Source organism: Hyla sarda, chromosome 7 (assembly GCF_029499605.1).
Source record: "Hyla sarda isolate aHylSar1 chromosome 7, aHylSar1.hap1, whole genome shotgun sequence".
Classification (NCBI taxonomy): domain Eukaryota; kingdom Metazoa; phylum Chordata; class Amphibia; order Anura; family Hylidae; genus Hyla; species Hyla sarda.
The window spans coordinates 231,151,886-231,179,363 of NC_079195.1; the positions used below are offsets into that span (position 1 = coordinate 231,151,886).

A 27,478-nucleotide genomic window follows, 5' to 3' on the forward strand; every position below is an offset into this window, starting at 1 on the left:
AAAAAAAAGTTTTTTCCTGGAATACCCCTTTAACCCCCATATTTTTAGCTCACATTTTCTCCCTCCTTACCTTTTATTTTTTTTAATCAACTGGTGCCAGAAAGTTAAACAGATTTGTAAATTACTTCTATTTAAAAATCTTAATCCTTCCATTACTTATATGCTGCTGTATGATCCACAGGAAGTTCTTTACTTTTTAAATTTTCTTTCTATCTGACCACACTGCTCTCTGCTGACACCTCTGTCCATTTTAGGAACTGTCTAGAGCAGGAGCAAATCCCCATAGCAAACCTCTCCTGCTCTGGACAGTTTCTGGCCTGGACAGAGATGTCAGCAGAGAGCACTGTAGTCAGACTGGAAAGAACTAAACAACTTCCTGTGGAGCATACAGCAGCTGATAAGTTTTGGAAGGATCAAGATTTTTAAATAGAAGTCATTTACAAATCTGTTTAACTTTCTGGCACCAGTTGAGTTGATTTAAAAAAATGTTTTCCAGCGGAGTACCCCTTTAAGACATGTAACCTTTTTACTTCTCCACTGAGTTGTTTTAGGGCTTATATTTTTGTTATTTTAGTTGTACTCCATGTAATGTATTACAAAACCAGAAAAATTGAATTGCTCAGATTTCTGAGTCAAATCATTTTTTTTTTTATCACGCAGTAAAACTAACAAGCTATATTTATTGTACTGGACAGTTCAATTTCAACAATACCAAATTTGTATAATTTTGGTTCAACTTACAATAACTTTTTTTTTTTTATCTTCGCCATGTACTGACCCCCATGTTTTGTATTTTGGCTAATTTTTGCTCATGATCTTTAGTTTTTATTGGTATCGCTTTGCATAGTTTTGATTACTTTTTATTAAAAAAAATTCTAGGATGAGATGTGACCAAAAAATCTGTGATTTTGGTGCTTGTAAATTTCTTTGCATTTATGTCGTTGACTGTGCAGGATCAGTAATACCCTAATTTAATCATTCAGACAATTCTGTCAATATTCAATTTAGTCATAACCGGCAAGCACCCACTGAGTATGGTGTGGGCCGGGCTCCTAATCCCATACTCCTTCACCCGACCCATGCCGTAGGTGTACGTCATGGGTCGGGAAGAGGTTAAATCCCTTACCACAAAGGCATTTTCATTTCTTTCAAGTTGGGATCCAGATATTTTTATTTTTCTGTTGACAGCGCCATTTGAGGGTTTATCTTTTGTCAAGTTGCATTTTTTATCGCCCTTTTTATTTTACCATATAATGTATTATAAAACAGAAAGACATTTTTTTGTGATGTGCAATGGAAAAAGAAAATGTATTTCTCCCATTTTTGGGGTAATTTGTTTTTTACTGCATATATAGTATTCTGTATGAAAAAATAAATATATATACTGTGAGCAGAAGTCCACTTTGACTTTGCTTGGCCCCTCGACCGAACTCAGTAGAAAAACATTTTGCAACATTTGTTCATCTTTGTAGCCCTGTTCATTTCTATGTAGGGAGAAGTGTTACATAACAGCTGCTACTTCAACTCAACAACTTCATGACGGCCACAGATGCATAAACTGTGTATATAAAAGCAAACCTATACATAAAGCATGATTATAGATCTAACATAATACGTTGAAATAGGGCAGCCAATTACACAGCTCAAGGCCGGGGCCCCCGTGACCCATACCCCCTGGACCCACAATGGCAGCAGCCTTTTTTTAGGTAGTAGTAGCAGCAGCAGGCTTTTTTAGGTAGTAGTAGTAGCAGCAGCCCCTTTTAGGTAGTAAAAGTAGCCGACCCCTTTAGGTATTAATAGTAGTAGCCTCCATTAGGTATTATTAGCAGCAGATCCCTTAAAGGGGTACTCTGCCCCTAGACATCTTATCCCCTATCCAAAGGATAGGGGATAAGATGTCAGATTGCCGGGTCCCGCTGCTGGGGACCCCTGGGATCCCCACTGCAGCACCCCGCTATCATTACTGCGCAGAGCGAGATCGCTCTGCACATAATGACAGGCAATACAGGGGCCGGAGCATCGTTACGTCACGGCTCCGCCCCTCGTGATGTCACGGACCGCCCCCGTCAATACAAGTCTATGGGAGGGGGCGTGGCGGTCGTCACTCCCCCTGCCATAGACTTGCATTAAGGGGACGGGCCGTGATGTCATGAGGGGCGGAGCCATGACGCCACGCTGCTCCGGCCCCTGTATCGCCAGTCATTACGCACAGAGCGAACTCGCTCTGTGCAGTAATGATGGCAGGGTGCCGCAGTGGGGATCCCGGGGCTCCTTTGGATAGGGGATAAGATTACAGGGGAGGAGTACCCCTTTAAGGTAGTAATATCAGCAGCCCCCCTTAGGTAGTAAAATCAGAAGCCAACTTTAGGTACTATTAGCAGCAGCCACCTTTAAGTAGTAATGGAAACAGCACACTTTAGGTACTATTAGCAGGAACCCCCTTTAGGTACTATTAGCAGGAACCCCCTTTAGATACTTTAAGCAGCAGCCCTCTTTAGGTACTATTAGCAGCAGCCCCCTTTTAGGTAGTAATAGCAGCAATTCCTTTAGGTACTATGAGCAGAAGCTCTCTTTACATACTATTAGCAGCTTTCCCCCTTGAGGTATTTTTTAGTAGTAGCCCCCTTTAGGTACTATTACCAGCAGCCCCACACAGTTGATAGCATCTCTTCTTCTCTCCTCCAGTCTGTGCACCGGCACACAATGATGACGTCACTCATGTGCCAGAGAGCAGAGGTAGGACACTCAGCCTCTTGTGGCTGCCTGCATAATGCAAGAGTGATTCACGAGTGATTGACAGGGCGAGAAGCCAATTGCTCTGCGAGCTCTGCATTTAACCATAGGCGCTTCATGCCCTTTTTCTATAACTGACAATTCCAAAAGTATTTACTTTTTAGAGAGAAGTTCATCTTTAATTGGCGCATGCAGATCTTATTAATAACCATCGTCAGATGTAGAGTAAGGTAGCAGGGCGCTCCAATTCACAGTTATCTCCATAAGACATTCATCTGCTAAGACAGATATTAACTACTGCTAGGTTACGGCACACAATGCAGAAGCATGGCCCTCAATCCGAGCCGATCCACCCTGCTCCGTGAAGACGCAGCTGAACGCCTTTGAAAAAAAAAAATGTTATTAATATGTTAATTAAAATTAAACATGGCATTCATTTAAATAGCAATTAAAAATTACAAGACTCTCGGTCGCTGATTGACAAAGCCGTCCCGGAGATCGATCTCCTTGTAGCTGATATCCGAACCATGGCACGCAACCGCAACGTTTAAAGACACTTGTATTGTAGGGAGGTAATTGGCATGACATTGTCAGAGTGGATCTCATCACATGATCCAATAATGGCAACCTATATCAATTTTATTTCCCAATGTTAGTCCATTTAATTTCCCCCTTATTTATATAGCAACTCCCATCTATATAAAGAAGGGGGAAAGGAAATGGACTAAAATTGGGAAATAGAATTCATATAGGTTGGAATTATTGGATCATGTGATGAGTGTTGCCGTTGACATGAGCACAGATGTGAAGATGGAAGCCATAGATCAGTGGCCTCAAACTGTGGCCCTCCAGATGTTGCAGAACTTCAACTCCCAGCCTGCCCAGACAGCCAACGGCTCTCCGGGCATGCTGGGAGTTGAAGTTTTGCAACAACTGGAGGGCCACAGTTTGAGACCATTGCCATGTATAGTTTGTATGCATCAAGACATGAGGAAATTGACCGTCGATAAAAATGTGGTGCCAGAAATATGTAAATTACTTCTATTAAAAAATCTTAAAGGAAAACGGTCACCCGTTCACCCACATTAAACCCAATATACCGGATTTTAGTGCGGGTGAACAGGAGACCAATGTGGGTTCTCTGACTAATATACATACCTGCAGTCCGGCACGGTGTCCGCTCACGTGACCAGCGACTATGAATATTCAAATCCAGCCGGTGGGCCCGCCTCCAGCGCGCAATTCAGCACAGAAAGAAAGCGATCTTCAGAGGGACACAGCACTGGACTGCAGGTATGTTTATTAGTCAGAGAGCCTGCATTGGTCTCCTGTTCACCCGCATTATAACCCGATGTATACAGGTGACCGTTTTCCTTTAAAGGGGTACTCCGGTGCTTACACATATTATCCCCTATCTAAAGGATAGGGGATAAGATGCCTGATCGCGGGAGTCCCGCAGCTGGGGACCCCGGTGATCATGCACGCGGAACCCCGTTTGTAATCAGCCCCCAGAGCGTGTTCGCTCCGGGACTGATTACGGTCGACCGCAGGGCCGGCGGCGTGTGACGTCACGCCCCCATGTGACGTCACGCTTCGCCCCTCAATGCAAGCCTACAGGAGGGGGCGTAATAGCTATCAGGCATCTTATCCCCTATTCTTTGGATAGGGGATAAGATGTGTAAGCACCGGAGAACCCCTTTAACCCTCCCAGTACTTATCAGCTGCTGTATGCTCCACAGGAAGTTGTGTAGTTCTTTCCAGTCTGACCACAGTGCTCTCTGCTGCCACCTCTGTCCTTGTCAGGAACTGTCCGGAGCAGGAGCAAATTCCCAGAGCAAACCTCTCCTGCTCCGGACAGTTCCTGACATGGACAGAAGTGGCAAGAGGGAGCACCATGTCTAACTGGAAAGACTACACTTCTTTTTTCTCCAGAGTACCCCTTTAACACTGCCTTTCACTGATCAATGTCTTGTAACATTTAAGTTAACGTTTGAATATTGTTTGCCCTAGAGAAATTAAATTTTCACTCAAGAAAGTAATTTTTTTTGCGAGTATTAATACTTGATCCCTTTAACGTGGGGAGGGTAAAACCTAGTGAACGATTATGGAATACGAAACAAAAATTGGCATAGATCAAAAACTATGGAGGATACATGGAATAAATCAGAGATTGTTGTGTTTTTATGTTGCTGTCAACATAACATATGATTCAAGAATTATTATTTTATTTTTTTCTCTTTGCCCTGGAGCATATGGCTGGGTAGATGGATCTAGGGTTATGATTTATTATTGATCTTTCGTATGAACTGTAAGAACAAATAAAATACAAAGCAAACTATAATATGGGATTTCCAACTGTGAAGCCTAAATAATAACTTCTTTATTTATAAAGCACAAACATACAGCACATGTCATCACTGCAAATCCTGCTTACAATCTAAATTCCTAATTCCCCAGGACCAAGTTGTTTTTGGAGTGTAGGGGAAAACCCCCAAAAACACGAGAAGAACATACAAACTCCTTGCAGTTGTCCTTGGTGGGATGTGAACCTAAGAGCGCAACGCTGCAAGGCAACAGTACTAATTCACACAGTAAAGAAAACACATCCACTGAGATTGTGCTATATGTTCGTTCTTTATCCAGTTATTTTTTCAGCTTCATACAAAAAGTGTCAGAAATAGACACAAAACATATATTCACACAGTCCAAATGGAAGAAATAGAATGGACGGTAACTCACTGTGTTCCACGATGCTTTATTCAAAGAGGATGGGTGCAAACGACAAACAGGCAATAAAGTAGAGCGACGTTTCGCGTTACACGCTTCTTCCGGCTCAATGATTGAGCCGGAAGAAGCGTGTAACGCGAAACGTTGCTCTACTTTATTGCCTGTTTTTCGTTTGCACCTTTGTTAACTGCCTTGGGGTGTAGTGTAGTTGGGGTGTTGCTTCGGTATATGAGGGGTTAATTTAACCCTTGTCACTCGTGAGGCCAGGGTGAGGGTTAATACGCTGAGGTAAATCTTCGGCCTATCGCCACCCTTCCCAGAAACGATAGGTGCGTGCTTAAATGAATGAAGGTCCACAATAGAGATGAACTTGCATAAACTTTACTGAGGTACTTGCGGTACATCCAATAACAGCAACAGTCTTAGTAATACAGTCTCTATATAGCACGGCAGTGATTGACAGATGCTGAGGACCATTGACTTATCCAAAGGACTAGTAGAATTAGGATTGATGCAGAGATCCGTCCGGATTTAGGCGTCTGTTTAGGTCCGGTGATCTTGCGGAGTTAACAGGGATTTAGATAACTCACAGTTTTGTAAAGATGGCTGTTGCCGCAAGGCATGGGCCTAGTCACTGCTGATGACAGCTGCGCAGATCCTCCTCCATCAGCAGCCCACGAGGAAAGAAGAGCGAGTAATGGGCGCCGCTCCCTTATATGGGCAGGGGCAGGGCCGTTTTGGATTGGTCCGTGTCAGCTGTCACTCACCGTTCCAATGCATGGTGGGCGATCACCTGACTTCCTCCAAAGGTCCTTGAACCAGAAAACCATAGAGTTTTGGAAAGCATCACGTGACCCGCAGGTCCTGTGATGCCACAACAAGGTAAGTACACTTTATTTACATACTTACACATTGAATTTGAATAATTTTAACTATTAAAGGGGTGACAAGGGGCTAACTATTGATGAGGACCCCACCGGTACCTAGAGACTCTGACTTTGGGGACCTCACCACAAGGTAACGGATGCAATCCGGTACCGGGACACCACACACCCATCCTCTTTGAATAAAGCATCGTGGAACACAGTGAGTTGCCGTCCATTCTATTCCTTCCGTTTGGATTTATCTTTACTGGTCACGGGATGTAGCACCGCCATACTACAAGAGGAGAAGCGGTAGCAGCACATCGTTGGGGGATGCAGTGTCAGAGGATCTTGAAGAAGTAGTGCCAGCTTCAGCTTCATTTTCTCTTTGCCAGTATATATTCACACAGTGCCAAAGTCTCTGGACGTCCTTATGGACATGGCGTCTTTAGAACTTTCTTTCCCCCATTCAGGCTGCTTCATTCCTGGCCGTCCATTGTAGCCTTCCTCTGGGCAGAGATGGATCGTTCGCACACCTACCTATGAGCACCAAAGATCCGGTGACGTTTCAGGAGAGTTACCTTTTTGAGAAAGGGAGGTAACTCTCCGGATCGTTGCTGCTCGCAGGCGTGTGAGCGATCCATCTCAGCCCAGAGGAAGTCTACTAAGGACGGCCAGGAATGAAGCACCCTGAATGGGGGAAATAAAGTTCTAAAGACGCCGTGTCCGTAAGGATGTCCAGAGACTTTGGCACTGTGGGAATATATGTTTTGTATCTATTTCTGACACATTAGGTATGAATCTGAAAAAATTACTGGATAAAGTACGAACATATAACGCAATCTCAGTGGATGTGTTTTCTTTACTGTGTGAATTGGAATGTATATCTGGAGATAACGGAGCCTCCAGTGGAAACACATTAGAGCTGCCCAGTGGGTCAATTAACCAGCTGTCTGATTACTGCCATGTATCCGAGGCAACAGTACAAACCACTGATCCACCATGCCACCCATTTGATATACCCTAAGCAGAAATTACCATACATACACAGGTAAGACTGCATAACTTCTCTATTCCTAGAGAAATATGGGAATATGGAAAATGTGAATTTAACTAACATTGCAGCAAAATATCTTAAGTAGCTGTTTTCTGCTGACAGCACCAACCGAGCAGCCACAGGGAGTGTATTCCACCACTGGACGTCTGTATGGCAGATCCAGCTTGTCATATGTGCATGCCGATTTTTTACAAAAATAAGTAGAGCAATGTAGTAATATTATAACTGCAAAGCCATGAAATATTATCGCCTTAAAAGGAAGCATTCTGCATAAGAGATACAATTCACATTGCAGACTTCCCTGCAGCTTAAGTTGCAACAAACTTATGAAGATCCACACACCGAGGTTAACCAATGGTGCACTTATTACCATTTTCAACAACACTTTTCCATAAATATACTGTACATGTACAAAAGCTTCTACAAAACTGGATAAAACAAATCAAACCTATTGATCAATGACTGAGAAAAAATAGCTGATCAAACAGGAACCCCAGAGAAGTCATCGTCATTCATATGTCAAAGCTCCCTGACCACACGGATCAGTGATCAAAATTATACCTATAGTTAAGACCAATCAATGAATAAACAGGGATCCCCAAAAAAATCATTTAGGTATCAAAACCCTCCGAATCGGTTATCAATTAAAATTAAATAGGTAAAAACATCAATTATAGCCCAAATTACAAGAGACGTAAATTAAGTCAATTAGAATCAAACATCAATAATCAAACCATTAGCCTGATAGGGATCAATGAGTCACTGCTCTTCAGTGGGCAAAGGGATCAGTGATCAATCTATATGGTACGATAATAATGACAAAGAACAATAAAGTTTTTACAAAAATACAGTTAAAAAATAAACCAAATCTTTCAAGTCTATTCAGGGATGATCAATAACATTGATCTATGTGTGTATGGAAGGGAGCATTTTCCTATTAGCTTAGTCAATAACTGCATTAGAAGGAGGTTGTTACAATCATAAACTGAGCTCATCCGTGGTAAGCTATAGATCTATTCCTTGTTTTCCATGTTCCAAACGCGGTTCATTGAGTCCACACTCAATTGAGTGATTTTCTTTGGCCAATAGTCCCAATTGGGCTAAAGAAATAGGGAGTCTGCTATAGAAATCAGGAAAGTCAAAGAAGTGCTTCCTGTGATCAGCTGGTGGGATGACCACAATACTTAATATATACTGATGAACACTTAAGAGGGGGGTGGACAAGCTGAGATGACATGACAAGCTTAAAGGGGTTCTCCGCTGCCCCAGCGTTTGGAACATTTTGTTCCGAACGCTTGTAGCAGGTGGCGGGGTTGTGACGTCATGGCCATGCCCCCACGTGACGTCACGCCCCCTCAATGCAAGTCTATGGGTGATGGCGTGGCGGGCACCATGCCCCCTCCCATAGACTTGCATTGAGGGGGCATGGCTTGGCGTCACGAGGGGCGAGGCCATTATGCACGGGTGCTGCACAGAGATCGCAAGGATCCCAGCGGCGGGACCCCAGCGATCAGACATCTAATCCAAAGAACAGGGGATAAGATGTCTAGGAGCGACGTACCCCTTTAAGAAGTCTATTCATAAAATAAAGCAAAATTGGGGGAAAGGATGTGACCTTCCTTCTTACACTAAATGGCCACTTTTTTAGAGTCCCATCTAGTTGGTCTTCCTTTAGTCTTCAGAACCCAAACAACTTGACATATTTACACATTGAGATTCCACTAGGTGAAATTGTTCTAGGTGAAATTGTTCTATGTGCCGCCCATGTGGGCAGGATCGGTTCTTGTGTTCTCGCTGCATTTTAGATGGAGATCCTGAAATGCTCTGAACAGTTTGTCCCATAAATGATCTATAGGATCGTGATCTTGATTTACCAGACTAGATGATGTTTCTCCACTTGTCACTGATACCCTTTATACTCTTATGCAGCTCGCCTTCCTGTTTCCCTTAGGCACAATGGCACTGGAGCCAATCATCTGCTGGTATAGCAGAGGCAAGTTGTAGGTTTTGGACGCCAGCGTTGTATTGGGTAGCAGTCTCCGCCTATTTATTAGAACAATCCCTGACAGACATTTTCTTCTGACTTCTTTCTGAAATGAGTTGTTTCTATTCATAGGATCCTCCTTTGCTGGATGTTTTTCCTTAATCACACCATTCTCTATATACTCTAAATTTTTTTAATGAAAAAAACCCACAAAGTAGGAAGTCAAATTCGGACCCTAGCTATTCTAGCCCCAATGATCAGTCCTCGCTCCAAGGCGCTCAGAGCACTGTTTTTTATGCTGTGCTCTTGGGTTACAAGTCTAATCTCCATACAGGCAGGGTACTTAGAAGGATCCGTTGCAAATATCACTATGGGTCTCCTATTATGGTGTCTAATTTTTCCCCTCCATGACAGAAGGGTCTGGTGTTTATTTCCCTTAATCTCTACATTAAAGGGAATGTGTCAACATTTATTTTTTCAATAAATAAAATTATTCTGTCAAGATAAAGCATTTCATTTCTGTATTTAAAGGGGTATTCCAGGAAAAAACTTTATATATATATATAAACTTTTTTAGATATATCAACTGGCTCCAGAAAGTTAAACAGATTTGTAAATTACTTCTATTAAAAAATCTTAATCCTTTCAATAATTATCAGCTGCTGAAGTTGAGTTCTTCTTTTCTGTCTGGCAACAGTGCTCTCTGCTGACATCTCTGCTTGTCTAGGGAACTGCACAGAGTAGAAGAGGTTTGCTATGGGGATTTGCTTCTAAACTGGGCGGTTCCCGAGACACGTGTCATCAGAGAGCACTTAGACAGAAAAGAACAACTCAACTTCAGCAGCTTTCATAAGTACTGAAAGGATTAAGATTTTTTAATAGAAGTGATTTACAAATCTGTTTAACTTTTTGGAGCCAGTTGATATATATAAAAAAGTTTTTCCTGGATATCCCCTTTAATTTTAGGACAATGTAGTTTTAATGTTATTTATTAATAAAGTGTGTACTGGGGGCTGCCATTGTTGTGCTGTGTCACTTCACAACACCTACACATTTGCTTTATGGCAGGCACAGGGCATAAGAAAGTTAAGACTGAGAGTATCTCATAGAAAAGCATGGGCCACTTACTGCACATGTGCATAGCACAGGCTAGGCGAAATTAAAGGGGGGCCAGCACCATTTTCTTGAAGTCCCTGAGGAGCAGTGACCTATCAAGAGACATCTTGTCTGTTCTTTACCACTCTCCAGACACCAACAAAATGGTGACAGTGGAATTGAAAAAACTACCAAGCCCCCTCCCCCCTCTCCTTTTGCACATATACAGAGGAGGAAGGTAGACGGCGAGGTCTAATTTGCAGCAGCCAGACAAGTTTCTTGCTTTCATCAGATTCCTCATGTTAGCTCTCTCTGCTGGTCAACAGTGGGGGATATGATAGTGGGAGAAGTTATTATTCAATTTTAAATATTTTTTTTGTTAAATATTTCCAAAAATATTTTAAAAATGTGAAAAAATTATTTTACCTCTAAAAAAATAATAATCACATTTGGTGACACATTCCCTTTAATTTACTGGCAATGCAGTTCCCTGGAGAGAGGAGTTCTACAAAACTTCTTACCAATAGGGACCAATCAGGATGGGGCCCCCACTCTCCAAGGGCCCCATACCAGTCACATAGTTTCCACTATGGTACATATGTCCTTGCATAGAGGGAAGAGGCTATTCAGTGTAATTTTTCATAACATGTTGGGTATCTGGCATATCTTGCACACTATGTATTACTGTAATATTGTCATGTTTTCTAGTATCCTATGCATTTATCTCCACCCCTATAGTGCTCCAGCCTGCACCTTAAAGCTACGAAGCTTATTAGAGGAATACCCACAGAGTCCTGTCACTCATCTGGGTGCAGCAATCCTGGTGTATCCAGCAGAAAAAGACATTATTCACAAACAACATTATGAAGAAACGTTATGACAAGAAGACACAAGCGATGCGCTAACATTTCAGCCAAGTAACCCCATCCTTTTCCTTCCACTTTAGATTTGTCTATATGACCCCATTGTTTGCAGGTGTTATTGAAACTGCATAAAAGTTTCAAGAGAAAGTCAAGTGAGACCATAGGGCTTGGGGTGACTATTACTAATCAGCCTATCTGTGAAGAAGGGGAATTGCTTCCATCATCTTTAATGTTGACATTTTTCTGGACCTTCTTAATGTTCACTTTTAACTTTGCACACAATGAAAATCCTGACGGAGTCTAGAGCGTCTGACATTGGAAGACAGATGCTACTGCTTCTGCCCTCGGCAAATTCATTTAGAAAAAGTCTCATGAATTTCATTTTACTTTCATTAATTAGATCCATATCAGTAGAAGAGAAAATGGTGGCAGGTTAACAACTTCAAATACACCACAATTCTGGCTGAATTTGAGTTTAAAAAATGGTGTGCATGCCTTGCACCACACGTACTATAGATTTTGTGGTAAAGAGGTGTAACACTGAAAACTATGCATGTCTTAAGATGCAACTCTATGCACCATTATTGTGCCAAAATTTTAGCAAAAATTAGACCAATAGGTGGCATAAAGTTATGCAAAATGTGTGTAAAGATAGCAACTAGTTTATGAAACAGTGTCAGACACTATGCAAATTCTGGTGCTATTTTAGATTCTAGTCTATTTTTTATGTGGTGGTCTTAATGAAAACTGTGCTGGAGGAAGATGCAATAAATTTATTAAGAGGTGTATGAGGTGCACGCCTCATAATAAATTGTCACATCTGTGGCTGTCTGTGACACAGAAATTGTAATCTATGTCAGCTATGAGTAGATTGCAGCTATAATTTATGCCAATTCCTGGTGTTAATAGAGTAAATCCGCTGGGATTTTTATTTTTAACTTGTTTTTATTGGAATTTAAATGTAATAATTAATGTCACTGTAAACCAACAACAGGAAACAATCAAGTAACATAGGGGTAGTTAGAATCATAGGAAACAAAGTAGGTAAGAATAGAGTAGAATGCAGAAGCATCATAGGAAACATAGTAGGTAAGAATAGAGGAGAATAAAGGAGCATAATAGAAAACACAGTAGGTAAGAAGAGAGTAAAATAAAGGAGCATCATAGAAACATAGTAGGTAAGAATAGAGTGGAATGCAGGAGCATCATAGGAAACATAGTAGGTAAGAATAGAGGAGAATAAAGGAGCATCATAGGAAACATAGTAGGTAAGAATAGAGGAGAATGCAGGAGCATCATAGAAAACACAGTAGGTAAGAAGAGAGTAAAATAAAGGAGCATCATAGAAACATAGTAGGTAAGAATAGAGTGGAATGCAGGAGCATCATAGGAAACATAGTAGGTAAGAATAGAGGAGAATAAAGGAGCATCATAGGAAACATAGTAGGTAAGAATAGAGGAGAATGCAGGAGCATCATAGAAAACACAGTAGGTAAGAAGAGAGTAAAATAAAGGAGCATCATAGAAACATAGTAGGTAAGAATAGAGTGGAATGCAGGAGCATCATAGGAAACATAGTAGGTAAGAATAGAGGAGAATGCAGGAGCATCATAGGAAACATAGTAGGTAAGAATAGAGGAGAATGCAGGAGCATCATAGGAAACATAGTAGGTAAGAATAGAGGAGAATGCAGGAGCATCATAGGAAACATAGTAGGTAAGAATAGAGGAGAATGCAGGAGCATCATAGGAAACATAGTAGGTAAGAATAGAGGAGAATGCAGGAGCATCACAGGAAACATAGTAGGTAAGAATAGAGGAGAATGCAGGAGCATCATAGGAAACATAGTAGGTAAGAATAGAGGAGAATGCAGGAGCATCATAGGAAACATAGTAGGTAAGAAGAGAGTAAAATAAAGGAGCATCATAGAAACATAGTAGGTAAGAATAGAGGATAATGCAGGAGCATCACAGGAAACATAGTAGGTAAGAATAGAGGAGAATGCAGGAGCATCATAGGAAACATAGTAGGTAAGAATAGAGGAGAATGCAGGAGCATCATAGGAAACATAGTAGGTAAGAAGAGAGTAAAATAAAGGAGCATCATAGAAACATAGTAGGTAAGAATAGAGTAGAATGCAGGAGCATCACAGGAAACATAGTAGGTAAGAATAGAGGAGAATAAAGGAGCATCATAGAAACATAGTAGGTAAGAATAGAGTAGAATGCAGGAGCATCATAGGAAACATAGTAGGTAAGAATAGAGGAGAATAAAGGAGCATCATAGGAAACATAGTAGGTAAGAATAGAGGAGAATGCAGGAGCATCATAGGAAACATAGTAGGTAAGAATAGAGGAGAATAAAGGAGCATCATAGGAAACATAGTAGGTAAGAATAGAGGAGAATAAAGGAGCATCATAGGAAACATAGTAGGTAAGAATAGAGGATAATGCAGGAGCATCATAGGAAACATAGTAGGTAAGAATAGAGGAGAATGCAAGAGCATCATAGGAAACATAGTAGGTAAGAATAGAGGAGAATGCAGGAGCATCATAGGAAACATAGTAGGTAAGAATAGAGTAGAATGCAGGAGCATCATAGGAAACATTCATAGTAGGTAAGAATAGAGGAGAATGCAGGAGCATCATAGGAAACATTCATAGTAGGTAAGAATAGAGTAGAATGCAGGAGCATCATAGGAAACATTCATAGTAGGTAAGAATAGAGGAGAATGCAGGAGCATCATAGGAAACATAGTAGGTAAGAATAGAGGAGAATGCAGGAGCATCATAGGAAACATAGTAGGTAAGAATAGAGGAGAATGCAGGAGCATCATAGGAAACATAGTAGGTAAGAATAGAGGAGAATGCAGGAGCATCATAGGAAACATTCATAGTAGGTAAGAATAGAGTAGAATGCAGGAGCATCATAGGAAACATAGTAGGTAAGAATAAAGTAGAATAAAGGAGCATAATAGAAAACACAGTAGGTAAGAAGAGAGTAGAATAAAGAGAGTACTAGAATAGTAAAGAGTACTAGGGGTAGTTAGAATCATAGGAAACAAAGTAGGTAAGAATAGAGTAGAATGCAGGAGCATCATAGAAACATAGTAGGTAAGAATAGAGTAGAATGCAGGAGCATCATAGAAACATAGTAGGTGTCATGACCGACTGGGGGTACAGGGAGAGTGAGCCCAAAACTGACCCTAAAAACACTCTCCCTGCCTACTTGCCCAAACACCCTAAGCAGTGAATCGACAACTGGGAGCCAGTCCGTGCCTGCGCTAAAGTCCGGTGGCGTAAAAACAAATAATAAACATAGTCGGTCACAGGCCAGAAACAGAAACGGGAAAGCTACTAGAACACCAGAACACATAAACCAGACAGGATACAAATACTAACAGGGCAGAATGTAGTGTATTAACAAACAGTTCACAAACCGGAGTCAGATAAACGGCAGACATGTATAAATGAACAAGACTATGCATTGGTACGAGTATACAGCAGAAACCAGGAATTGCAGGGGGTGAGCAGAAGAACTGAAAGCTTGACACTAAACTGATCAGGAACATAGGACACTGTTCACACTGGGACACAGAACAAAGAAACTGGACTCCCCACTCCACAAAAGGAGTAGCCATTATAATAAAGCCAAATAGACTACAGGCCAGCGGGCACACTCAACCGTGTGATCAGGATGCTGACCCAGTAGGAAACCAAAATATAATTCATGAAACTCTAGACCAGAACCAGATGAGTCTAAATAGACTCCAGGATACCAAACAGGAATTAAATATACAGAGCACAGGTAACAAGCTAGACTAACACAGTGTGAACACATACTAAACAGAATGGACATACTAATCCTAAAACTGACAAATGTAACAGACTAAAATCTATAATAAACATGACTATTTAACCATGGCTAAACCTCAGATAAAATGACAAGATAAATACAAGGTAAATGCTCAAGCAGACATAGTCAGAGAATTGCACCAATAGACATAATAATAGCATTATTGAACAACATAACCAGCAGCCAGAATGCAGGAGAACTCCGGTTAAAATAGACACTCCTGTGTTCTCATTCGTTCAGAGCATTAACCCTTCCCTATCTAGGGAAAATAGCAAACTGCTCAGAACAAACTAATGTTTGAATACACACCTAAACATAAAAATACAAAAACAAATAAACGGACATTATAGTAGGTAGGAATAGAGTAGAATGCAGGAGCATCACCCCCTCAAGTCCAAACAACTAAAAAGTATCAGGCTCAGTTTCAGTGGGGTCAGAACCAATATGGCCTAGATTAAATAACAACAACCCTGAAGCCACACGGTGCAACATCACCAAACAAATCTTGTTTCAATAAGATGTATGGCATCTAATGACCTAAACAAAAAAGAGACCCATATATCCTTGACATACAGTGCACCTGAAGGGGGGTTGTGTGGTTCAGTGCCAGCCCTAAGCCAGCCCTCTTCTCTGTCACAGTTGTTACCGAGAAAGGGAAGGGAGTAGCCTTATCTATTGAACTGAGCAGCACAATCTGCCCCCATCAAGCACATCACTGGTACATTGGGGGGGCTCTCCTTCTGTTCTGAACAAACACACATGTAGAGGGGCCTCGACTACAAGATGGGGTTTGGAATTGGGGCTTCAGTGCAGTATTCAAAATAACAGTACATTGGTAAGTTTTATTATTTTACAAAGCAAAATTATTTGTTATGTCTCAGAAACCATTTAAAGGTTTAATCTGGTATCTGAAAATGGTGTTTAAATAAAACCCCAAAGTATATAACTTGCTAATTTATTGTTGTCGCACTTTGTACTGGCTTCAAAATGTTTTTTGCTTAAAATATACTCCTGACAGGAAGTTTTGTATTGCAGTGTGGTGTTGTCTCAGCAGCTTCCTGGCTCCTCCTTTTCTCCTGACAGGAAGTTGTGTAGCCTTCTCCTTGTCAGTGGGGTGATGTCTCAGCAGCTTCCTGGCTTCCTCTCTCCCATCATCCTCTGCCATCTTAGGATGTGAGGCTAGATTTTGTCTTTAACCCCTTAAGGACCAGGCCATTTTACACCTTAGGACCAGAGCGTTTTTTTTGAACATCTGACCACTGTCACTTTAAACATTAATAACTCTGGGATGCTTTTAGTTATCATTCTGATTCTGAGATTGTTTTTCGTGACATATTCTACTTTATTTTGGTGGTAAATTTTCGGCGTTACTTGCATCCTTTTTTGGTGAAAAATCCCAAAATGTCATGAAAATTTGTCATTTTTCTAACTTTTAAGCTCTCTGCTTGTAAGGAAAATGGATATTCCCAATACATTTTATTTTTATTCACAAATACAATATGTCCACTTTATGTTGGCATCATAAAATGGACATATTTTTGCTTTTTGAAAAAATTAGAGGGCTTCAAAGTAAAGCAGCAATTTTCAAAAATGTCATGAAAATTGCTAAATCTGAAGGGACAGATGTTACAGAACTACAACACCCAGCATGCCTGGGCAGTCCAGGCATGCTGAGAGTTGTAGTTTGGCAACATCTGGAGGGCTACCGTTTGGGCACCACTGTAACAGTGGTCTCCAAACTGTGACCCTCCAGATGTTGCAAAACTACAACTCCCAGCATGCCCAGACAGCCTTTGGCTGTCTGGACATGCTGGGAGTTACAGTTTGGCCTTCCTAGTGGTTGCCACAGTAAAGATCACTTTACTTTCACTTTCAATTCCCCCCTCCCCCACAGTAGTTTCCCTACCTGACCCAGGATCCAGCAGTCTCCAGAAACGATCGGGGTCTCCAGGCATCTTCTCCTGCAGGTACCAACCTCCATCTCCTTCCCACAATCCCCTTGACATCCAGGGGTGGCCAGAACGGGGGGTTGCCATGGCAACCCACTGTCCTGCTCTGCCATTGGTCAGAATCAATTCTGACCAATGGCAGGGGATAGGAGGAAATCGCAGCATTGCAACTTCACTCCTACCCTTCAGGATGATCTGGGCTGTCACTGACAGGTCAGATCGTCACAATTTTCCAGGTGATCGGGTCACCAGAGACCCGATCAGCCCGGAATAGGAGAAAATCACATGTCTGAATTGACATGCGACTTTCTGCGATCGCCGACATGGGGGTCCCGGGACCCCCCTCGGCATTTGCACGGCATGCCTGCTGAACGATTTCAGCAGGAATGCCGTTCCGATCTCTGCCCGGCGCGCGGCAGAGAACGGAGAAACACCAGGACGTTCTGGAACGCCCTTGGTCCTTAAAGCCCAGGGTGCGGGGACGTTCCAGAACGTCCTTGGTCCTTAACTGGTTAAGCTCTAGTCTCGCCCACTTAGTGATGTCATCACCTCTGACCAGCCCCTTCAGCCTACATCACTATCTCCCTATCATATACACATATATTTTTACTGTAACATTTAAGAAATAATGAGATGTGTATACAGCATGCTGCCTTGTGATGAACAATGCCACATGCAGAGGAGCGTCAGGGAATGAATACAGCAGTTGCTGCTGACTGTTGTTTATAACATGATGTATGAATACCATTTAAAGGGGTTATCCGGGAAAAAACTTTTTTTTAATATATCTACTGGCTCCAGAGAGTTAAACAGATTTGTAAATTATTTCTATTAAAAAATCTTAATCCTTTCAGTACTTATGAGCTGCTGAATTTGAGTTGTTCTTTTCTGTCTAAGTGCTCTCCGATCACACCTGTCTTGGGAACTGTCCAGAGTAGAAGCAAATCCCCATAGCAAACCTCTTACTGTGTGCAGTTCCCGAGACAAGCAGAGATGTCAGCAGAGAGCACTGTTGCCAGACAGAAAAGAACAGCTCACCTTCAGCAGCTGATAATTATTGGAAGGATTAAGATTTTTTAATAGGAGTAATTTACCAATCTATTTAACTTTCTTGAGTCAGTTGATATATAACAAAAAAAGTTTTGTCCTTGAATACCCCTTTAACTTGTGAATAGACTAATAAAGTCTCCAGAAAGAGATAATGTACAGCCCTTGCAGGTGAGACTCTCTATTGCATGTTCTCTAGTGACCAATATGAGAACTGGAATATTTCAGGATGATTTCCTTATGAGGATTACATATAATTGTATTATTCCCCTGACATTAACTCTTTACGTTATCGATGATCACACAGCAACATCACATCCTAGAGATATTTTGTTAATGTTTGCACTGTGAAGATTGCTTGAAGATGCAATAAACACCAGTTTTTCACTTACCCTACCTGTTTTTAATCAAACATTGGAATGGATAAAAGTGCAAGAGCAAAGGATGAAGAACGCTACATTCTGAAGAGACTGTATTGTAGTTGGCTCCATCTTTCATCCTGTCCTCACAGACGTCGCTCACAACATGTTGTTGTTGTTGTTCACCGAACTTCAAACATCTAATGCAGCATAGTGTTTTTCTCAAAGCCTATGGCTACATCACAGGTACGCTGATGTATAGTAAGTGTGTATGACATACCGACATATACTGACAGTGGTCAGCAACACATCATGTGAATTGGGGACCTTGGTCATCAAGCTGAAGGATAAAAGCAGAAAAGGAAAATGTTATCCTGCATGGAACGGTTCTATATCCATTATGGTCATTAGGGGACATTTATCAATGTTGGTGTAAGGTAGAATAGATTTTACCCAGGTTTTCTTGGTGTATTGTTTGCACAGGTGCTCAAAATTTACTAAAAAGGTGCACAGGACTTGATAAATTTAGCTTAATTTGATGAGCTGCAAAGATTTGTTTAAAGGGGTACTCCGGTGAAAAGCTTTTTTCTTTTAAATCAACTGGTGGCAGAAAGTTAAACATATTTGTAAATTACTTCTATTAAAAAATCTTAATCCTTCCTGTACTTATTAGCTGCTGAATACTACAGAGGAAATTCTTCTCTTTTTGGAATGCTCTCTGATGACATCACGAGCACAGTTCTGTCTGCTGATGTTATTATAATAATAATAACAACGCTTTATTTATTGTTGTCCTTAGTGGGATTTGAACCTAAGTCCCCAGCACTGCAAGGCAGCGGGGCTAACCACTGAGCCACCATGCTGCCCTTAGCATACATCTGCTATACATGGTTGCTAAAATGGACAGAGATGTCAGCAGAGAGCACTGTGCTCGTGATGTCATCAGTGTTGCAAAAAGAAAGGAATTTCCTCTGTAGCATTCAGCAGCTAATAAGTACTGGAACGATTAAGATTTTTTAATAGAAGTAATTTACAAATATGTTTAACTTTCTGCCACCAGTTGATTTAAAAGAAAAAAGCTTTTCACCGGAGTACCCCTTTAAGCTTTGTGCTCTAGCATCTGACACATTTGTACATGTCCTATTAGATAGTGTATATTTGCGCAAAAAATTAGGCTTTGTGCAAAAATAAACACTTCTAAATTTAATTTGAGCAAATAATGAATACAGCTTCACTGCATAAAGTGGTGTACGGTGCACCAAACAGTAGACAACTTTGAAAGGTGTTCTATTGAAAATTGCACAAAAAAATTGCGCAAAAAATGCTATTGCATAAAAATTGCAGGGACATTTAGAACACTGAAGTGGTGTAAAGCCAATGATACATGTCCCCCATTTACAGTATATACTTAACTATATTTACCTCAAAATCAGTAAAGCATGGGATTTAGGCTCCACATGGGGAGCGCCCCTAAAAACAGTCACTTTAGGTAAGGTGTGCACACACTCCGTCACTTTTGCATTCCGTAAAAATTGGGGCTGTTTACATATAAAATTACATTTATGGATATATTATTATCAATACACTATGGGGATGCACAATTAATCTCAAAAGAGATTAAATCAGGATTGTTTCCATGTACAATTAAGCGCACTGCAAAATGCTGCGATTATCGTCTTGAAATAGAATTTTGGTGGCCCAGTCCCAGACATGACTCTTGTGCCTGTCCGGCTGTACCTACCTCCCACCCAACCCACATGACTGTCTGGCGTCTGCTCCCTGAACAACCCCTTTAAATGTCCAAATTTTGATGATATAAATGTTGATAGGTTTTATTTGCTGAATGTGGAGCAGGGAAGAGAGAGATGCAGCATTAATAAATCTCCAGGGGTATGTTCACACTGAGGAAATTATGCGGATCCGTGATCTTCTGCATGGAGCAAAAATGATCTGGAATTTGGTTGCATAGACCTGATAACAGCAGAGTGTGTTCGTTTGCCCACAGCCTCATCTGACAGCACACGGAGGTCAATTGGGATAGTGGTCTACACCTGCACAGGGTGCCCAGCAGTGAGTGACAGGTGTGGGAGCCGTAGCTGTTCAAGAAAGTCAGCGGATGCCCAGTGCTGTTCTAGGCAAAGACCTGCTGATGTCAGAGACCGCCGTGGGCAGAGGTTAGAAGCGTGATGGGGGTTGTAGTCCATCCCTGCATAGGTTGCTCAGAAGCAGTAGTGAAAAGTAAAGGAGCAGGAGATGCTTTGGGAGGACGGCGGGTGTAGAGGGCTACTCTCAGCATAGACCTCATAGGGGGAGATTTATAAAAAAAATAAAAACCTGTGTAAAGGAAAAGTGGTGCAGTTGCCAATGACAACCAGATTGCTTCTTTCATTTTTCATAGGCTTCTTTAAAAATGAAAGAAGCAACCTGATGGGTTGCTACGGGCAACTGCACCACTCTTCCTCTGCACAGGATTTGATAAATCTCCCCCACAGAGAGGAGCAATCCAATGGAGTCACCTAGTCACTTAGTTCAAGTCACTTTCTCATTGTATCTGACTTTTGGTCAGGAATAAAAAATGTGTCGGACCACCTTTTTCAGTCAGAGTCAAAAGTCATATCGAGGAAAATGACCCAAACAGAGTCACTAGGTGATTGCGATTGGGCCATTGGACTGAATGGGGCCCATGCACTGTACACATCCCCCCCCCCATGGCAGTGCCCCCCAGCACCAACCTGGTTAGCAGGGGCAGTGTACGGCGCTCTCCTATGGCCAGCTTCTGATGACAGCTTTCCCTACAGGTTGGGAGGGCACACAGTGACTGAGACCAGAACACATCCTCCGCTACCGCTCCTCAGCCACGCCGCAGCCTCTTGTATTTAGAAGGTGGCACTGGAGCCTCTAAATGACAGTAAGTGTGGGAAGAGCTACTATAGGCCACCACCAGGGGCAGAACAGAGCAGCCTCCTTCTCTGCACAGGTGGCTAAGTCGCTGGGTTTATCTAATTGCCATACTCAGCCAACACCGGTGCTTGGGCTGACAAACACCTTTGCGCCAGGATGAAATTCTAAGTCGCCATATTGATCGCCTGGGATTTGTGGAGCCCTAAGAGATAGTTGGGAGTTAGAGAGGGGAACAATGCCGAACAAGAAAGAAATACTGTGAACAAATAGTTAAAAAATTTACAGAAAATTATTATACAAAGTGTCCTGAAAACATCTTGTGAGAGTCGCCCTGAGAGAGAAACGTTGAATGGAGAAGCAACAAGGAATGGCGCTCTACAGGAATAAATGATCTGAGCGGAGGTCATGGGCCACACAATAGTGTAAACCTCACGTAAAAGTGTCATTTTGAGGTGTGGCTTATATAATCAGATTCTGGCAAACGTATGGGAGTCACAACTGGACACAACCGTAGGAAGGGCTCCGCCGAGACAGTTACTGGGGATTGGGATCACAGTCCAACGTATGAACGCCATGCTGCTGAACATAGATTTGATGGCCGCAGGATTAAATAGCTTTTCTGTGCTCAGGTATACAGGCACACCATTATTCACTGACAGCAAGTGGAGATCATACACATGTGAGGAAGTGAAGCACAATGATTCCTTATAAATAATTCTTACTGACCGGACACGACCTGGATACTGGGAAATGTAGGAGAAGCGGATAATTACCCTGAGAAATTATATAAATAATTGAGGGGATGACCAGAAAGACGCCATCTATAACAGGGTAATGGAGATTCTCCGAAAATTACCTCAGGCCACAGGTGAGAGCTTCTGCCTCCGCGCCCGAACCGCAGGTGCGCACCTCAGTATTATCTGAAGTAACACTTACAGAGGGCCGCGCCTCAGTATTATCTGAAGTAATACTTACAGCGGGGCCGCGCCTCAGTATTATCTGAGGTAATACTTACAGCGGGGGCGCACCTCAGTATTATCTGAGGTAATACTTACAGCGGGGCCGCGCCTCAGTATTATCTGAGGTAATACTTACAGCGGGGGCGCACCTCAGTATTATCTGAGGTAATACTTACAGCGGGGCCGCGCCTCAGTATTATCTGAAGTAACACTTACAGCGGGGCGCACCTCAGTATTATCTGAAGTAATACTTACAGCGGGGCCGCGCCTCAGTATTATCTGAGGTAATACTTACAGCGGGGGCACACCTCAGTATTATCTGAAGTAATACTTACAGCGGGGGCGCACCTCAGTATTATCTGAGGTAATACTTACAGCGGGGGCGCACCTCAGTATTATCTGAGGTAATACTTACAGCGGGGCGCACCTCAGTATTATCTGAAGTAACACTTACAGCGGGGCCGCGCCTCAGTATTATCTGAGGTAATACTTACAGCGGGGCCGCGCCTCAGTATTATCTGAGGTAATACTTACAGCGGGGGCGCACCTCAGTATTATCTGAGGTAATACTTACAGCGGGGCCGCGCCTCAGTATTATCTGAGGTAATACTTACAGCGGGGGCGCACCTCAGTATTATCTGAGGTAATACTTACAGCGGGGCCGCGCCTCAGTATTATCTGAGGTAATACTTACAGCGGGGGCGCACCTCAGTATTATCTGAGGTAATACTTACAGCGGGGCCGCGCCTCAGTATTATCTGAGGTAATACTTACAGCGGAGGCGCACCTCAGTATTATCTGAGGTAATACTTACAGCGGGGCCGCACCTCAGTATTATCTGAAGTAATACTTACAGCGGGGGCGCACCTCAGTATTATCTGAGGTAATACTTACAGCGGGGGCGCACCTCAGTATTATCTGAGGTAATACTTACAGCGGGGCCGCACCTCAGTATTATCTGAAGTAATACTTACAGCGGGGGCGCACCTCAGTATTATCTTAGGTAATACTTACAGCGTGGGCGCACCTCAGTATTATCTGAGGTAATACTTACAGCGGGGGCACACCTCAGTATTATCTGAAGTAATACTTACAGCAGGGCCGCACCTCAGTATTATCTGAAGTAATACTTACAGCGGGGCTGCCCCTCAGTATTATCTGAGGTAATACTTACAGCGGGGGCGCACCTCAGTATTATCTGAGGTAATACTTACAGCAGGGCTGCCCCTCAGTATTATCTGAGGTAATACTTACAGAGGGGCGCACCTCAGTATTATCTGAGGTAATACTTACAGCGGGGCCGCACCTCAGTATTATCTGAGGTAATACTTACAGCGGGGCTGCCCCTCAGTATTATCTGAGGTAATACTTACAGAGGGGCGCACCTCAGTATTATCTGAGGTAATACTTACAGCGGGGTCGCACCTCAGTATTATCTGAGGTAATACTTACAGCGGGGCTGCCCCTCAGTATTATCTGAGGTAATACTTACAGCGGGGGCGCACCTCAGTATTATCTGAGGTAATACTTACAGCGGGGCTGCCCCTCAGTATTATCTGAGGTAATACTTACAGAGGGGCGCACCTCAGTATTATCTGAGGTAATACTTACAGCGGGGCCGCACCTCAGTATTATCTGAGGTAATACTTACAGCGGGGCTGCCCCTCAGTATTATCTGAGGTAATACTTACAGAGGGGCGCACCTCAGTATTATCTGAGGTAATACTTACAGCGGGCCGCACCTCAGTATTATCTGAGGTAATACTTACAGCGGGGCCGCACCTCAGTATTATCTGAAGTAATACTTACAGCGGGGCCGCCCCTCAGTATTATCTGAGGTAATACTTACAGCGGGGCCGCACCTCAGTATTATCTGAGGTAATACATACAGCGGGGCCGCACCTCAGTATTATCTGAGGTAATACTTACAGCGGGGCCACGCCTCAGTATTATCTGAGGTAATAATTAGAGCGGGGACGCGCCTCAGTATCATCTGAGGTAATACTTACAGCGGGGGCGCACCTCAATATTATCTGAGGTAATAATTAGAGCGGGCGCGCCTCAGTATTATCTGAGGTAATACTTACAGAGGGGCGCACCTCAGTATTATATGAGGTAATACTTACAGCGGGGGCGCACCTCAGTATTATCTGAGGTAATACTTACAGCAGGGGCGCACCTCAGTATTATCTGAGGTAATACTTACAGCGGGGGCGCACCTCAGTATTATCTGAGGTAATACTTACAGAGGGGCGCACCTCAGTATTATATGAGGAAATATTTACAGCGGGGGCGCACCTCAGTATTATCTGAGGTAATACTTACAGCGGGGGCGCACCTCAGTATTATCTGAGGTAATACTTACAGAGGGGCGCACCTCAGTATTATCTGAGGTAATACTTACAGCGGGGGCGCACCTCAGTATTAGCTGAGGTAATACTTACAGCGGGGGCGCACCTCAGTATTAGCTGAGGTAATACTTACAGCGGGGGCACACGTCAGTAATATCTGAAGTAATACTTACAGCGGGGCCGCACCTCAGTATTATCTGAGGTAATACTTACAGCGGGGGCGCACCTCAGTATTATCTGAAGTAATACTTACAGCGGGGCCGCGCCTCAGTATTATCTGAGGTAATACTAACAGCGGGGGCGCACCTCAGTATTATCTGAGGTAATACTTACAGCGGGGGCACACCTCAGTATTATCTGAGGTAATACTTACAGCGGGGCCGCACCTCAGTATTATCTGAAGTAATACTTACAGCGGGGCTGCCCCTCAGTATTATCTGAGGTAATACTAACAGCGGGGGAGCACCTCAGTATTATTTGAAGTAATACTTACAGCGGGGCGCACCTCAGTATTATCTGAAGTAATACTTACAGCGGGGCGCACCTCAGTATTATCTGAGGTAATACTTACAGCGGGGGCGCACCTCAGTATTATCTGAGGTAATACTTACAGCGGGGCGCACCTCAGTATTATCTGAGGTAATACTTACAGCGGGGGCGCACCTCAGTATTATCTGAGGTAATACTTACAGCGGGGGCGCACCTCAGTATTATCTAAGGTAATACTTACAGCGGGGGCACACGTCAGTAATATCTGAAGTAATACTTACAGCGGGGCGCACCTCAGTATTATCTGAGGTAATACTTACAGCGGGGGCGCACATCAGTATTATCTGAGGTAATACTTACAGCGGGGGCGCACCTCAGTATTATCTGAGGTAATACTTACAGCGGGGCGCACCTCAGTATTATCTGAAGTAATACTTACAGCGGGGCCGCGCCTCAGTATTATCTGAGGTAATACTTACAGCGGGGGCGCACCTCAGTATTATCTGAAGTAATACTTACAGCGGGGCCGCACCTCAGTATTATCTGAGGTAATACTTACAGCGGGGCGCACCTCAGTATTATCTGAGGTAATACTTACAGCGGGGGCGCACCTCAGTATTATCTGAGGTAATACTTACAGCAGGGGGCACACTTCAGTATTATCTGAGGTAATACTTACAGCGGGGGCACACTTCAGTATTATCTGAGGTAATACTTACAGCGGGGGCGCACTCCAGTATTATCTGAGGTAATACTTACAGCGGGGGCACACTTCAGTATTATCTGAAGTAATACTTACAGCGGGGGCGCACCTCAGTATTATCTGAGGTAATAATTAGAGCGGGGCCGCGCCTCAGTATTATCTGAGGTAATACTTACAGCGGGGGCACACCTCAGTATTATCTGAAGTAATACTTACAGCGGGGGCGCACCTCAGTATTATCTGAAGTAATACTTACAGAGGGCCGCGCCTCAGTATTATCTGAGGTAATACTTACAGCGGGGGCACACCTCAGTATTATCTGAAGTAATACTTACAGCGGGGGCGCACCTCAGTATTATCTGAGGTAATACTTACAGAGGGGCGCACCTCAGTATTATCTGAGGTAATACTTACAGCGGGGGCGCACCTCAGTATTATCTGAGGTAATACTTACAGCGGGGGCGCACCTCAGTATTATCTGAGGTAATACTTACAGCGGGGGCGCACCTCAGTATTATCTGAGGTAATACTTACAGCGGGGGCGCACCTCAGTATTATCTGAAGTAATACTTACAGCGGGGCCGCGCCTCAGTATTATCTGAGGTAATACTTACAGCGGGGGCGCACCTCAGTATTATCTGAGGTAATACTTACAGCGGGGGCACACTTCAGTATTATCTGAGGTAATAATTAGAGCGGGGCCGCGACTCAGCACTGTCGGGAACCCGCTCTCCTATCTGAGGTAATTATTAGAGCGGGAGCGCGCCTCTCAGTCACCACAGTTGTTGGCGGGAACCCGCTCAGCCTATCTGAGGAGATTCCACAGAGAAGGGAGCGCGCGCTTCTGGAGATAGAGCGTCGGGGGCGCGCGGAGGAGAGCGCATCTTCTGGTAATAGAGTCGGGAGCGCGCAGAGGAGAGCAGCATCTTCTGGTAATAGAGTCGGGAGCGCGCAGAGGAGAGCAGCATCTTCTGGTAATAGAGTCGGGAGCGCGCAGAGGAGAGCAGCATCTTCTGGTAACAGCGGCGGCGCGCGCAGGGAGCTCTGTCTTCTGGCGCGGGGGGCGCGCAGCGCGGTCACGTGTCTCGGATGAAGAGTGAAGGGAGCGGAGAGAAGCGGCAGCCGGAGCTGTGGAAGGAGCTTTAAAAATATATAAAACAGAAGGAGAGCCCCCCAGAATATTGGAGCAGCACCCCAGGAGCGGAGGGCGGCAGCACCTGCACAGGGTAAGTGCCCACCTCTGTATTATCCGGATTTTGTGGCTGCCAGCCGGAGTGGCATCATCTGAAGATTTACCCGCGATACTGGGGGCAAGTGCTGCCCGGTACAGGACCCCCTCACAGCGCCCATCTGTACCCCCTGGAGAGGGTTCATGCCCCCGGGTGCCAGACAGTGCCACACAGTCCTGCCTAGTGCAGTGCAATACTACCCAGTGCCTGTCATAGCCAATACTGCCCATAGCCCCCCAACACTACTCCAGGGCTCCCCAATAATAAGACCCACTGCCCAATCCTTCCTAATATATTTCCCCACAGTGCAGCCT

At 43.4% G+C, this 27,478-nt stretch overlaps 2 long non-coding RNA genes across 4 annotated transcripts in view; one reads left to right on the forward strand and one right to left on the reverse strand.

Moving 5' to 3' along the window:
* Positions 1–2,893: 2,893 nt before the first annotated feature.
* Positions 2,894–27,327, reverse strand: LOC130283478 (uncharacterized). 3 transcript variants are annotated; one of them, XR_008846709.1, is made up of 3 exons: positions 27,174–27,327; positions 18,813–18,872; positions 2,894–3,114 (listed from the first exon to the last, which is right to left on the reverse strand). It is a non-coding gene; the product is annotated as an uncharacterized LOC130283478 (long non-coding RNA). The 3 variants fall into 3 exon arrangements; XR_008846707.1 differs by lacking the exon at positions 27,174–27,327 and adding an exon at positions 26,590–26,725; XR_008846708.1 differs by lacking the exon at positions 27,174–27,327 and adding an exon at positions 26,590–26,717 and having other exon boundaries at positions 18,571–18,872.
* The window catches only part of LOC130283479 (uncharacterized), an 83,013-nt gene continuing 82,560 nt past the window's right edge, over positions 27,026–27,478 (forward strand). Inside the window, exon 1 of the long non-coding RNA XR_008846710.1 lies at positions 27,026–27,161. This is a non-coding gene — a long non-coding RNA (uncharacterized LOC130283479). The remainder of the gene's footprint in view (positions 27,162–27,478) is intronic.